Raw genomic sequence first — 13,985 nt, forward strand, 5'->3', positions numbered from 1 at the left:
ATTTGATAAAAATCCAACAAATATTCCTCCAAATAAAATATTTTGAGAGTAAATCATATTTAAAATCAAGATTTTATCCATTTGAATTAATTTTCAAGTTTAATCAATAAAAATCTAATTTTAATGAAAACGTTCATCTAAATAACAAAATTTACACACTCTCGTATATAAAAATGCGAAAAATGTATAATCGTTAATTAAATGATAAAATTGAATTGAATAAGTAATTTAAACTAGTATTTATTTGAACAAAATAATTGTTGTGATTTTATTTTAAAATTGAAGAAACTCGAAATTAAATTAGGTTGTGGAGGGCAAAAATTAGGTGTCAACAGGCCCCAAAGTTAAATCCTTCAAAAATTGGTCAAATTGACCATTTCTTGTATCATAAACCTATAAATAGTCGAGAATAGAAAATTAGAATTAATCAAATGTGGACTTTCTAATAATTATAGCATTATGAAAAAATTGCAACACTTACATAATCTTTAAACCATGTTGAAAAATATTGACAAACTTTATCATCGCCATACAACTGCACAAAGTAGCTATCAAAGAGGATGACAATTGAGTTAGTCACTTTGTATTGTAATTGCATATGTAATGCAAAATAATAACAATTTACTCAAGAAATGGTTTAACTTGAGGGCAATTCAACAAGATATGTATTGATTCATACTTAAACTCTATTGAACTAAGATGCCTCCTGGTACGGTTTTTTGAACCTTTGCCTAGTTGATTGAAGATTGATAGTGGCTTTCTAGAAACCTCACCATCATCGTCGTGACGATTAGGCCTATTTTGTGAACATTGAACATCACTTGCAAAGTAATACAAACAGAAATTAGATGTTTTCTTAGCAAGATAGGCTTCACACTTTGATCCTTCAATTCTATGTTGTTACTTGATACTCCGTTTAGTCTTACCAATAGTACTATATAATATTATATTATGATAATTCTTAAAAAACCATTAGTGGAGAGGAATATATTAAGATTTACAATAATTACCTCTCAAATGGATACATCTATCGACCTTGAACAAAACCTCTAAGATGAGCTTCTTGTACAAGATGCACAAGAAGATGTTCCATAACATCCCAAAACCCAGGTGGAAGAATCTTCTCTAGATTATTTGTAATTATAGGAATATTTTTTTCCATCCGGATTAAGTTCTCTTCTATCAGTGTGCTGGACACAAGTCTTTGAAAAACAAACTAATTTCAGTCATGGGTTTCCAGATTCTTTTAGACAAGCTACTAAATGCTATGGGGAGTAATATTTCCATTAAAATATGACAATCATGACTTTTCATATCAAATAAATTTTCGTGCTCCATATCAACACGCTTCCTTAAATTTGATGCAAGACCAACAGGCATTTTCAGCTGCTCAACCCATTCACATATCTTACACTTTTGGTCCATTGTAAATTAATAGCTAGCCTTAGGCTTGAAAACCTTTTTGTTTGATTTATCCTACAATTATAAATCTTTTCGCCTACAATATTCTGATAAGTCCATTCTAGCTTTAACACTGTCTTTTGTCTTTACATTGACATCCATTACTATGTTGAATAAATTATCAAAGAATTTTTTTTCAATTAGCATGGGATCAAGATTATGTTGAAGAAGATAATCCTTCCAATATGATGATTCCCAAAATATACTCTGTTTTGTCCAATTATCTATAACACCATGCCCATCAAATCTGTACGGTTGTTCTTCTGTAACCTTTGGAAAGTGTCGAACCCTCTCCCAAACTTGTTATCCCATAAAAATTGGAGGTGGAAAGTCTCATTCAACCGTATTATTTCTAAATGCATTTTCATATTCCTAAACCATGATCCATTGACAAAAATCGACAGTGACAATCAAACTAATAATTTTTTCGGCTATATTTTAAAGTAAATGATTTAGTATTTTCCATACTATAAGGATAGGCTAACTTTCCTATTGTCATCCACCTAAACAACATTCCGTATGCAGGAAAATCACTAATAGTCCACATTAAGATAGTCCGCAAATTAAAATTTTGCTTAAGTGACACATCAAATGTTTCACCCCCTTCAACCCACAATTGATTCAACTCATCAATAAAAGGTTGTAAGTATACATCAATCATGATTTTTGGATTAGGCGGGCCAGGAATAATGCAATTAAGATATATATATATATATATATATATATATATATATATATATATATATATAGACTGTTCATGCACATCTCAGGTGGAAAATTATATAGTGTCAAATATATAGGCCAACAAGAATATAGCGCAACAGAAATAGAATATGGAGTAAATATATCTGAACATAAACCTAACCTAATGTTCCATGGTTCAGCTGTGAAGTATGGATATACTCTATCAAAATGCTTCCAGGCTTCTCTGTCAGATGGATGACATAAAACACTAGGTGGTCTTCTATTTTCATGGTGCCATCTCATATGAGGGGCTGACCTATTTGATGCATACAACCTTTTTAGCCTTGGAATAAGAGGTAAGCAATGCATCTCCATAACAATAACTTTTTTCCCTATTAGGAGGTTGCTTAAAATAAGCTCTTCCGCAAAACTTACAACATTCTAGATCAATGTCATCCTTATAGTATAATATGCAACCATTTTCACAACAATCGATTCTCATCGACGACAGTCCTAACTTTGACACCAACCTCTTCGCCTTGTAGAAATTATCAAGTATCTCTAGATTTGGGTCAACTAATTCATTCATAAGGTCAATCACAGAGTCCATTGCCCCATGTAGAATATTTCAATCTGATTTAATACTTAATAACCTAACAATAATAGACAATTGGGAGTATGGACTCCTCTCATATAGAGGTCGACTGGCAGCTTCCAACTGTTTAAAGAAACGTTTAGATTCATCATTGAGAGCTTCTTCAACATGATCACCAGATTTAAAATTAGAATACATCCCATACGCATCTCGAACATGTTGTGCATTTTATTATTTTGGACATTAGGTTCCACAGCCATACAACTTTCACCATTAACATAGTATTGAGATCTATCAAAACTATTATCAACTTCTTCATGACTAGCCGACACTGTATAATCTTCTTTAAACCCATTTTGATAGAGATGAAACTTAACAATATCAGGTTTTTCATAGTTTCTATATTTGCATTTACTACAAGGAAACTTAACCAAGCCATCAAGTTGAAAAGGTTCTAATGTCATTGCGTAGTCCACAAAACCATCAACACTAGCTATAAATTCAGGCCTCAACCCTACTCTACCAATATTAGTCGTATTATACATCTAACTACGATCCATCTATACAAAAATCACGAAATTTAATATTTTGTAAGACTAACAAAATAACTTGGAAGCTTTAAAACAAAAGAAATTACTCAAGTCATACACATACACAAAGGTTAAAATACAAAAGTTCAAAGTTCTATGCATCAAATCTTTACCCCTTCCATTATCTGTTACTTTTCTTACTAACGTAACCTAAAACTTAATAGTATTTAATTCACTAAAATTAGGTTTATATGGTATACACAGTTTTGAAAAAAGAGATTGCATCATCATATATGCAGTGAACCAACATCATCGATATGGTTTAACTTATGATTACCTTTTAAATAATTTGAATGTGTAAATAAACGACAACATATAAAAAGTATACAACCTAAGATTAAATATTACACTACATAGCCCAATATGCAAATATTTTGGATGATTGTGAGTACCCCACATGGAAGGAAATATGGAAACCAGCATATAGTCAGTCAAACAAAAGAAGAAATGACTAACTTTTACTAAAGATGCTAACCTAATCAATGACCAGACGAACAACAATGTACGATGGGCATATCATAGAATGAATTCAAGATTAGAAAGATGGTTCCCTATGCAAGAATCTAGTGGGGCTTGGAGATCGAAGGCAAATATAGTAAAAGTATTCACTACATATTACAACTTCATTGACACACCTTGACTCAATAAGACACATGGAATCGGACAAACCATGACAAAGTCAACGTCACTTTATTAAACATAGGAAAAAGTAGGAGAACTTAGTTCCTAAGAACAAACAAAGATTTAGAATCTGAATGTGGTACCAGAATTAGCCAGATAGCTAATGCACAACTTTAACTCAAAAGAAAACCGTATAACTCAGTACAAATATTTTCTTAATGCCACCCCGAGATTTTGATACATAAGCATTAGACAAATATGCACCTCGAAGAAAAGTGGAGCACAGAGAAAAATAAGCAAATTAGACGACCAATGCCAGGGGTACTAATTTTGATATGTTGAGCAAAGTCCTTGCAAGCAAAACAAAGTTAGTATTTTAGAAAGTTAAACATCATGCAACAAGGTAATCTTCATAAAATATTTGATAACTCCAATTAGTTATCAAAAAGGGGCACTGATTTCAACATCCAGCTTCAATATCAATAAAAACAATTCAAAATCTTCAATTTAACACTAAATCAGTCAATAAAATGAGAAAAAATCAAATTGATATTGAAATTTTTAAAATTTTTGTGAAACACATAAAATGCCAGTATGCCGAGTTAATAACCAAACATCTTTAAAACCCATGGAAGATGTAGTTCAACATATTGATTTCTTGTATATTTCTACATGGTTGATTCTCATTTCACTCCATTATCTAGCATTTCACTAATAATTTTTAAGCCCAGAAATTGATATGGGCCAGCAACCTCAAATGGCACAAAAACAATTACAAGTTTGTATAAACATAAACATATAATCGATTTGGCTTGTAATTCAAAGCTTGAAAACTTACTTAGAATGAAACAGATGGCGGATTTGAGATTTGGGCAAGAATTTTGGGAGAGACAAAGAGAAAGACGAGTTTGAGATAGTGAGAGTTGACCCTTTTGGATTTTATATTTTCTATTTAAAATAAAATTATAACTATTAAAAGACTTAAAGAGTTGACCCTTTTGATTTTGTATTTTTTAATTATAATTATAAATATTAAAAAAATTGATAAATATATATTTAGCTTCACACTTCATAAAATGGGTAACATAGAATTATTTTTAATAATAAATATTAATTTATTAAAATAGCAGCGACGTCACGAGGTCGCAACACTAAAAAATTTATTGGCGTACTTTATATTTTTTAATTTTCTTTTTAGATAATTTTAATTATTTTGGCGCTAATTTTTTCGCTTTTTATTTTCGACTCTTGAGGTCTCTAATTTTAATTATTTTGGCGCTATTTTTTTTTGCTTTTTTTTGTTACCTCTTGAAGTCTCTAATATTGTGTTGTTGATTTTTTTTTATCTTTTACCGACTTCATCATGAGGTTTCTTTATTTAAAAATAAATTAAGAATATAAATTGAGGGAATAAGCGACCTCATGAGGTCTCTTATTTTCGACCTATTTTTGAGGTCTCTTTTTACAATTTTTTTTTGCAGTGATAGAAGAACAAAATGAAGTAGACGTGGTTGATTTAGATAAAGATGATGAAAATATTAGTGAGACATCCAAAGTCAAAAATGCTAATGTTAGATCTGAATCGGTTAATTTCCCTCCCCGGCCTCCCCATGCCCCTGTAAGATCTCGTAGAAGAACTAGTATTGCATGAGATTTTTTTTTTGAAAATAGACGGAGAAACTAAGATCGAATATAAAATTTGTCAATTAGTATATGAGCATAAAACCGAAGGCAATAAAGGGGGTACGGGTTCGTTGATGAGACATTTAAAAGAAAAACATGCAGTAGAGCTAAGTATTGTACAAGGTGGAGGGGTTGTTGGAGGGCCAACACAAAGTAGATTGAACCCAACAAACGGTCAATTAGTTAAGAATTATAATAAAATGAATGACCGGGAAGAAATAGCGAAAATGATAGTTGTGGGTTATTTGTCTTTCACTTTTGCTTCTTCGGATGCTTTTATTTATTATATTCAAGCAATTTATAATCCTATATTTACAGGTATTCCTAGAAGTACTTGTTAGACCGATATTCTTAGACTCCATACGCAATGTGTTTATTATTTATTTGCATTATTAAATAATATTCCATGTAGAATTGCTCTAACTTCTGATATCGATCGTCCTGTTAATAAAAATAATTATTTAATAATTAATGGTCACTGGATAGATAATAATTTTGTTATGAAAAAATGTATTCTAGCATGTTTGTATGATGAAGATCGTAGACACACTGAAAAATTTATTTTTAAATCTATTTCTAAAGTTGTAAAATATTATGGCATTGAAAGAAAAGTTGTATGTATAGCTTTTGATAATGCATCTAACCAAAATACTGTTGTTGACTTGTTAAAAGTTGAACTTTTTCCGCCATTACATGGAATATTTCATGTTAAGTTGAAACACCCTAAACCTTGGTCCTTGCAAAATTTCTTAAGTTTAAGACATTCTGGGAAAGGTACGACTCATGCATACAAGTCGTTTTCTAGGGTATGACTATGACCCCTCTCTCGTATGTTAAGCAGTGTGTCTTGGGTTGGTTTCTATCCAATATACGACTAGGCATCACTAGTCATATGGTAGGATACGAGGTGTATGATGGCCAAAGTTAGGTTTAGTTAAATTTGTCCAAGGTACAGTTTTGGGGTACCATTCGTACCCTAAGGTACGTCTAGCCCTAGGTGGTCGTATGATGATTAGTATGTGTAATGACCCGAGTCTACCCCCTAGTCGTCATACGGTGCTTAGGACCATAAGTGATCCCAAGTTAACCCTTGTGCTGGCATAACTCGTGAGCAACTGAATAAGATACATACATCTTGAAGAAATAAACAGAAGAAAAGTTTTTAGCTGAACATCTTCAAAACAAACTATTAACACGATTACAACTCTGGTTATATAAAACAAAACTGAAGTTAATACATCAACTCTGCTAACTGTCTATAAAGCCACTACTAGTATTAACTATAGGTAGCCGGGACATGACCCCAAGCTATCCCAAATCAATACGACTGAATAAAGGAAACAAAATGTTACTCGAACTATGACTGACTTGAACCCTTGAATCAAAAGGGCTTATCACCTGCTGACTGGAAGTTGCAACTATCTGATTATGATGTGCACAATACAACTTGTACCTATATTATTAAATAATGTAGCACATATACGTATATGTGGATCAGTACTTTTGGAATGTACTGAGCACACGGGGGTGAATGCATAAGTAAAAACAATATCTCAATGTTCATATAACTTGTAAAGAATGCGTGCTAAGTGTAAATGATCGTATTGGCTTGAATAACTGAAAGCTTAAAATCATAAATCATGAATAATAAAGCATACTGTATAAATCTTGTGAGCCATAACACTTAGTTCTAAAAGCTGTACTTTTACTTTTTCTACTAGTGGAACAAGTATAACTGAAGTTAAGTCTATTTTCAGATTCATGCAGGCTAGGTGTAAAAAGGACTTACCTTTATAGCTATAAACTGAAAGTTGAAATCTCATAGCTAATGTCTTATGTAAAATAATATCTGAATAAAATTTTGAGCCTTTACACTTAGTTTCTAAAAGCTGTTTTGTTATTCTATTTTAGGACTTAAGAATGTTCTTCTAATCGACATAAACCATGCGAGCTATCATGCAATCCAACGTTTTGTTTCCCTAAGGAGAAAACCTTACGTTGGGGAGAGGTGTCATACTCTTGCCAAGGAGTTATCTTAAGTGATCACAATTTGTATCTACATCCATATAAATGGGAATAATCTGAATCTGACCTACGTTGGCTCGTAGTTTTGGGGCATGTGAAATGAGACACATACCCAACTCAGTGTTAAATACTACTCCCTTTAATCTGTATGCTCATTCTATAGAAAATCCATCTTAAAATAGCATAATGGTTGATAATGAAAACCAGTTATGCATCAATCTATTTTAAACTGTAATCAAAACTAATTTGTGTGGATTCCATATCTTAGCTGAGGATCAAAAGATCAAATCTTGCTTCAAATCTAAATACATACTTATCAAAGAATGCTTAAACATCATCTTTCTTGAAATATCAAGATTTAAACGTGGGGCTTCAAACCCATTCTTGAAACTTATATCGATCACAACAACTTTATGCTCAATAACAATAATCTTGAAATACTTTAACAATTCTAATCAAGACAATAAAATTCAATTCTCAGTATATGAAATCAAATCACACACATGAATTTGTGAAAGCAGTTATGCAATTCAACACTTAAATCACTTGTAACATCATAAACTTCAAATAATGATAATTGGGTATGAACCCTAAATTGAAATTCATGTAAATTCATGTAAATTCAACTTTAAAAACTAGTTTTGGGCACAAGGATGAAATAAGTATCCCTGTTCATAACCCTACATACATTATTAGATTAATTGGATGTAAAAGCTTGAACTTTGAATCTCTAATGGTGTTCTTGAAGCTTTTTATTGAAGTTCTTGAATTAGGAAGCTTGGGTTCTTGCATTTATTGAAGAAAATTTGATGAAGTTCTTGGTGTTCTTGAGGGGACTAGGGTTTTCTTGGAGAGAAAAGGATGAAATATATCTAATGCTTTTGCGGGCTGAAATTATGTGTTATGGACTGTTTTGGGTGAGGGGAATTGACCAAAGTGACCCTATACCCATTAGGAACTGAAGTAGGGTGTGAAATAGCTCTATATTGCGTTGTCTATCACGTTGGTGACAGCAACGCATCGCGTCGGCTTACTGCCTTTCACGAAAAATGCCATAACTTTTTACTCGGGTATCGGATTAAGGAGAAATTGGTATCATTGGAAAGATAACTCAATTATCTTCAATTTTATGGGTCTTGAGATGCAAAATTTTATGTGTATCAAAAGCTATACACATTTAAGTTAGACCCTTGTAGAATCGAATACAAAGATTCAGTCGAATCAAAGGCTCTTAGCTCAACTTCGCTCTAAGTAATTCCTATGAACATTTTTCACCTCGAAAGCACTTCAAACATGAGGATAAAGATCAGAACACATAAATTTAAATATAAATCGTGGAATTAGAGTTTTACACACGTAGGAACAACAATTTGATTTCTAGATCGAAAATGTGGGGTGTTACATTATCTCCCCCTTGGAATCATTCATCCTCGAATGATGGATAGGAACCCATTTTTTTTAAGTCTTAGAAGTATGGAATAATGTAGACATGATGTGTCTGCTAAGAAAGGATGTAACTAAGCTAAAACATTAAAACTTTCATCATGAAACCGATTGCTGAGCTGACTTGACTTTACTTACTATAAGAAGTTGATTCATGCTGAGAGTTTAGAAGTTGATTCATGCTGAGAGTTTAGAACTTGCTTGAAGTATTCATGATATAATCATACATATAGAACCAGGAAGTGATAACTTATGAAAGCATGAATCATTAGACAATGAAACTAAGATCGTACAAGGGGTATTACAGTCTGAGTTGGAATACTTGGAAAACTGAGATTATGCACTGAACACTTATGAACGGAGCCATGACTAACTAGCTGAATCTGAAACATAATGCTTGGACTGAACTGAATTTGCAATATACCTGGATGCGAACAGATTATATCTTGGAATGGCCATACACATAAGACTTCATATAGTAGGACTGGGTGGAAGGATGGAAAACCACATGAACTTGTTTGTCTGATTGCTAAACTGAATTGCTGACTATACGAACTGAACTATACTGAAAGCTTATACTTAACTTGAGTATCTCTTCCACACTCTTTCTAGCGAAGTTCTAATAACATTAGGGAGCAAAGGATCTTGGACATGATCTGTGTAAGATATCTGAATAAGAAACCGCAACATGGTTACAACTTTATGACCTGGAATAAAGGCCTATGAAACATAAGCTAAGATAGAATTTCTAGGCCTTAGTCAATACAATTGCTAACTTTCAATCTCAGAAACACTTCTAAAATACTACCTTAACTATAATTTTCCTCTTAAATACTATTCTCATTTGATTCAACTTATAATTCTCACATGGGTACATATAACTACTCTGGCCCAAAATCTGAGTTGAACTACATACTCTCGCCACGTTTAAACCTAACTTAAAATCACGAGGTACTACATATAACACCATAACTGAACCAAACTACTAATGAGATAGGTGACACATTATGTCGCTCTACTGATGCGATATGCAATGCATCGTGTTGCTCCCTACCGACGCGATATGTGCCATGCCACGATCATATTGCGTTGCCTCACTATTTTGAACATCCAAACTAGCCTTAAACCTTATCTGAAAATCTGAAACTTACGCGAGATATGCTATCAATAGCCTCGATCATGAATCAACTTAAAAATTTACATTCTGAGGTCAGGAAGGTCGGAAACTAATGCATAATGTATTCATCCACTTATACACCAATATGACATTCAAGCCTATTGTTATAACCTCGTATGAACGTCTACGCAAAAACCCATAACAGCATCTTTCTCACATCCTACAAACCTCTATCATTACCAACTTCTATGCACTACCACAAGAACATACACACAAAAATTTCAACTAACCATGAAATGCATGAAAGACTTGGCCTTAATCTTACTTCACACTTATAGCCTTAGCTAAAACAATCATACAATGATCTTTCATCAACAAGAAACATTTACTCTCTCCCATCTGAACAACTATTTATCATAGTTATTTTGACATAAGAAAAGGTCACTGAAAGGTTAGAATATGAGAACCTGAAACATGAAGGGATACTAAGTCTAACTAGACACTTTACTGAGGCTCGAGGAATAAAGTATCCATGACATGAATTCATTATAGTGATCAAAACTGAGGATATACATGAATAAAATTTGAATTTCGTAGGTCATTAAGAGTGTAGCATAAGTAGCTGGAATTGAGGATACTGTAAAGCATGGATACGTGAGTCATGAGCTGCATCATCTGAGTTTGGAGTTCATAACTTTATGGAACATGGTCTGTACTGCTGAGTGAACTGAAACTCCTCATACTAGGAACTGGGAGAGTATATGTTTCTCTATTATGTGTGTAAATATAAACTAGATCATGGAGATAAAATGTAAGGCATAAGTAGATATCATTATAACTAAAAACTTTGCACTAAGATAAGAATGGGTTGCGCACCTTTCTCTCCACTAGAATCTGAGAGCTTGACTTGGGTACTTTTTCTATCATTTCCCTCTTAGCTTTAAGCCATCATTCTAAGTCGGTGAACTACTTAATAAACTCTAACTAAACTTCAACTGCTTTACTTTAGAGCCCAATATAACAATACACATAAATACTAAACTCAGCCAAAAAACTACACCTGAAAGTGTAAAACCCACTGTTAATACTTCCTTCTAAGATACAAATCTATCTTTCTATGGCCCTAATAGTCATCATCTAATAACTTGAACGCTTACTAACTTATAATCTTCATGAGTATCACCATACCCTGAGTTCACACCATCTAGAGATTCAACTCTTATTTCTATTAGCTCAATCTTCAAAGATTTAAACTTAGATTCTAACACTTAACACGGATATCCCCAAACCTTTAATGAACCATACTTCTTCCATCATATACTATTAATATCGCATCTCTAAAATTATGTTTTTACCTAAGCCATGAGAAACAAAAATCATACCAAAAAGGCTCAACATCATCTATCCATAACTCTTTAACTTAGCTATTAAGAACACTAAGTACTATAAACTAGCCTTCTTCCACTTATCAACTCAAGGGTACTACTAAGACCACACAACACTTAATAGCCATAGAAAATAATGCCGCCTCATATCACCTTGGACACACCTCTACATCATATGTACAACATCATACTTAATTACGAATAAATGAACTTAAACTCTTCCATACACTGTTCAAGCCTACTAGATCACTTCCATATAACTAGCATCACTAACTAAGAAATCATTATTTCCACCTTGATGACCATCCACTTTTCAAACTTAGTGTCTAGGGCTTGGCATTATTAACAACCCAACCTCACATACTATTCTCACTTGCAATCTATAAAACAAGACATCAAGAAATACTAGTCCACCAGAACTTCATAATAACAATAATGGATCATGATGTATGGTATACCCTATAAAATTCCATTAGCATATCCTCCTTCTACACATTACGACTATTTACCCATCTATACACCTAAATTACTTTTATAACTCTATAAGTTTCAACTAAATTCTCTTTTTTTGCAACCTCAAGGGAAGCCTAAATTAACAATACTCAACCACCAAATACTTTCATTAAAAAATAATTTTCTAAAACAATAAATACCATCAATAACTCCTTTCATACTTCAAGAAAACAATAATTCACCTTAACTAATAAATCCTTCTCTACCTTTCACTAAACTAACACACAAGGACATATCACCTTAACACAAAATAGATAACATGCATAAGTTTATCTATATATGTAACGCCCCAAAACCTGGTCCCAAGATGTCACACAGTGCTTAAGACTACGAGTAGCCTTAAGCTAACCCTGTCTGCGTTTTACTAAGTTTGAATCTCATAACAAGGAAAATATAGATGTGATAGTCATACTAAATGTAAAAATTCATCTGAAATAACTGAGAATAATTTGAATATAATCTCTGAAAACCAAATACTATAAGTCTGAATCAAATCTAGCAGTCTGACATGCCTCTACTACTAATAACTAGAGAGTCACTAGGATAAACCCCCAGCTGACTCAGACTATCTAATCTATTAAGCTAAAAATAAATTGAATGACTATGTCCCTGAACTATAAGGACTCACCAACTGTTGGATGTGGATGGAGATGCTAAAAAATCACTCACGCTGCTAAAACTGAGCACCTAAACCTACATTATGAGATAATGTAGCACATCGACGTATATGTGGATCAGTACTTTGAGGATGTACTGAGTATATGGGGGTGAAATGCATACTAAAAACAATATATCAATCATCATCATCATTTGTAAAATAGTGCATGCCAAATGTAAATGACCCACATAAGCTTGAGTAACTGAGAAACTAAAATTTATAATCATGAGTAGTAAAACATATTGAATGAATCTAGTGAGTTATAAAATTTAGTTCTAAAAGTTATGCTAGTGATGTAAATCATGTTTTCTAAGTGTAGAAAGGACTCACTTTTATATTTGAAATATGAAAACTGAAATTTGTAGCTAATATCTTTCTGTAAAGCATAATCTGAATAAAGTTGTGAGCCTTTATACTTCATTTTCTAAAAGCTTTTCTGTTATTCTTTTCTATTATGTTGTAACCTTAAAACATTATAATTACTCTTTTATGTAGGTAAAATACTTTATCTAAAGGAAATTCTTTCAAAGCTTTTCATTACTAGTAGGGAAATACTCAAAAGTTGTTTAATTACTTTTACTAGCACGGAGGTTCTTCTAACCGAACTAAACCATGTGAGCTAAAATGGAGTCCAACATCTTTTTCCCCTATAGGAAACACCTCACAATAGGGAGAGATGTTATAATCTTGCTAAGGAGTATAACCTTATCTAAGTGATCACGTCTGTAACTATCATCTATATAGAAATGGGAATAATCTGATAATCTGTACCAATGTTAGCTATGTAGTTCTGTGGAAGATAGGGCATGCTAGTACCACACTTCTCGCTCGGTACTAAATACTAGTCCTTTTAATCTGTAAGCTCATTTTGTAGAAAATTCACTTTAAAAATCTAGTATAATGGTTCATTATGAAACCAATTATGCTTTTATCTGAGTCATTCTGTAAATAAAGCTAATCTAAATTCTATAGTCTGTAATAAATCTGTAAAGTAGATTCCAAATCTCATTTGAGGATCAAAAGATCAAAGCCTTACTAAATAATCTAAAAATAATTTGTTCATCAAATGCTTAAAACATCATCTTTCTTAAAATATCAACATATAATCTTGGGCTTAGTAACCCATGCATCAAGTTCATGCCAAAACATCATAAAGTTCACGCTTGATATTGAGAATAATGATAATTCAATTCAAAATCTAAAATTTACT

This window comes from Capsicum annuum, chromosome 6 (assembly GCF_002878395.1).
Source record: "Capsicum annuum cultivar UCD-10X-F1 chromosome 6, UCD10Xv1.1, whole genome shotgun sequence".
Taxonomy (NCBI): Eukaryota; Viridiplantae; Streptophyta; class Magnoliopsida; order Solanales; family Solanaceae; genus Capsicum; species Capsicum annuum.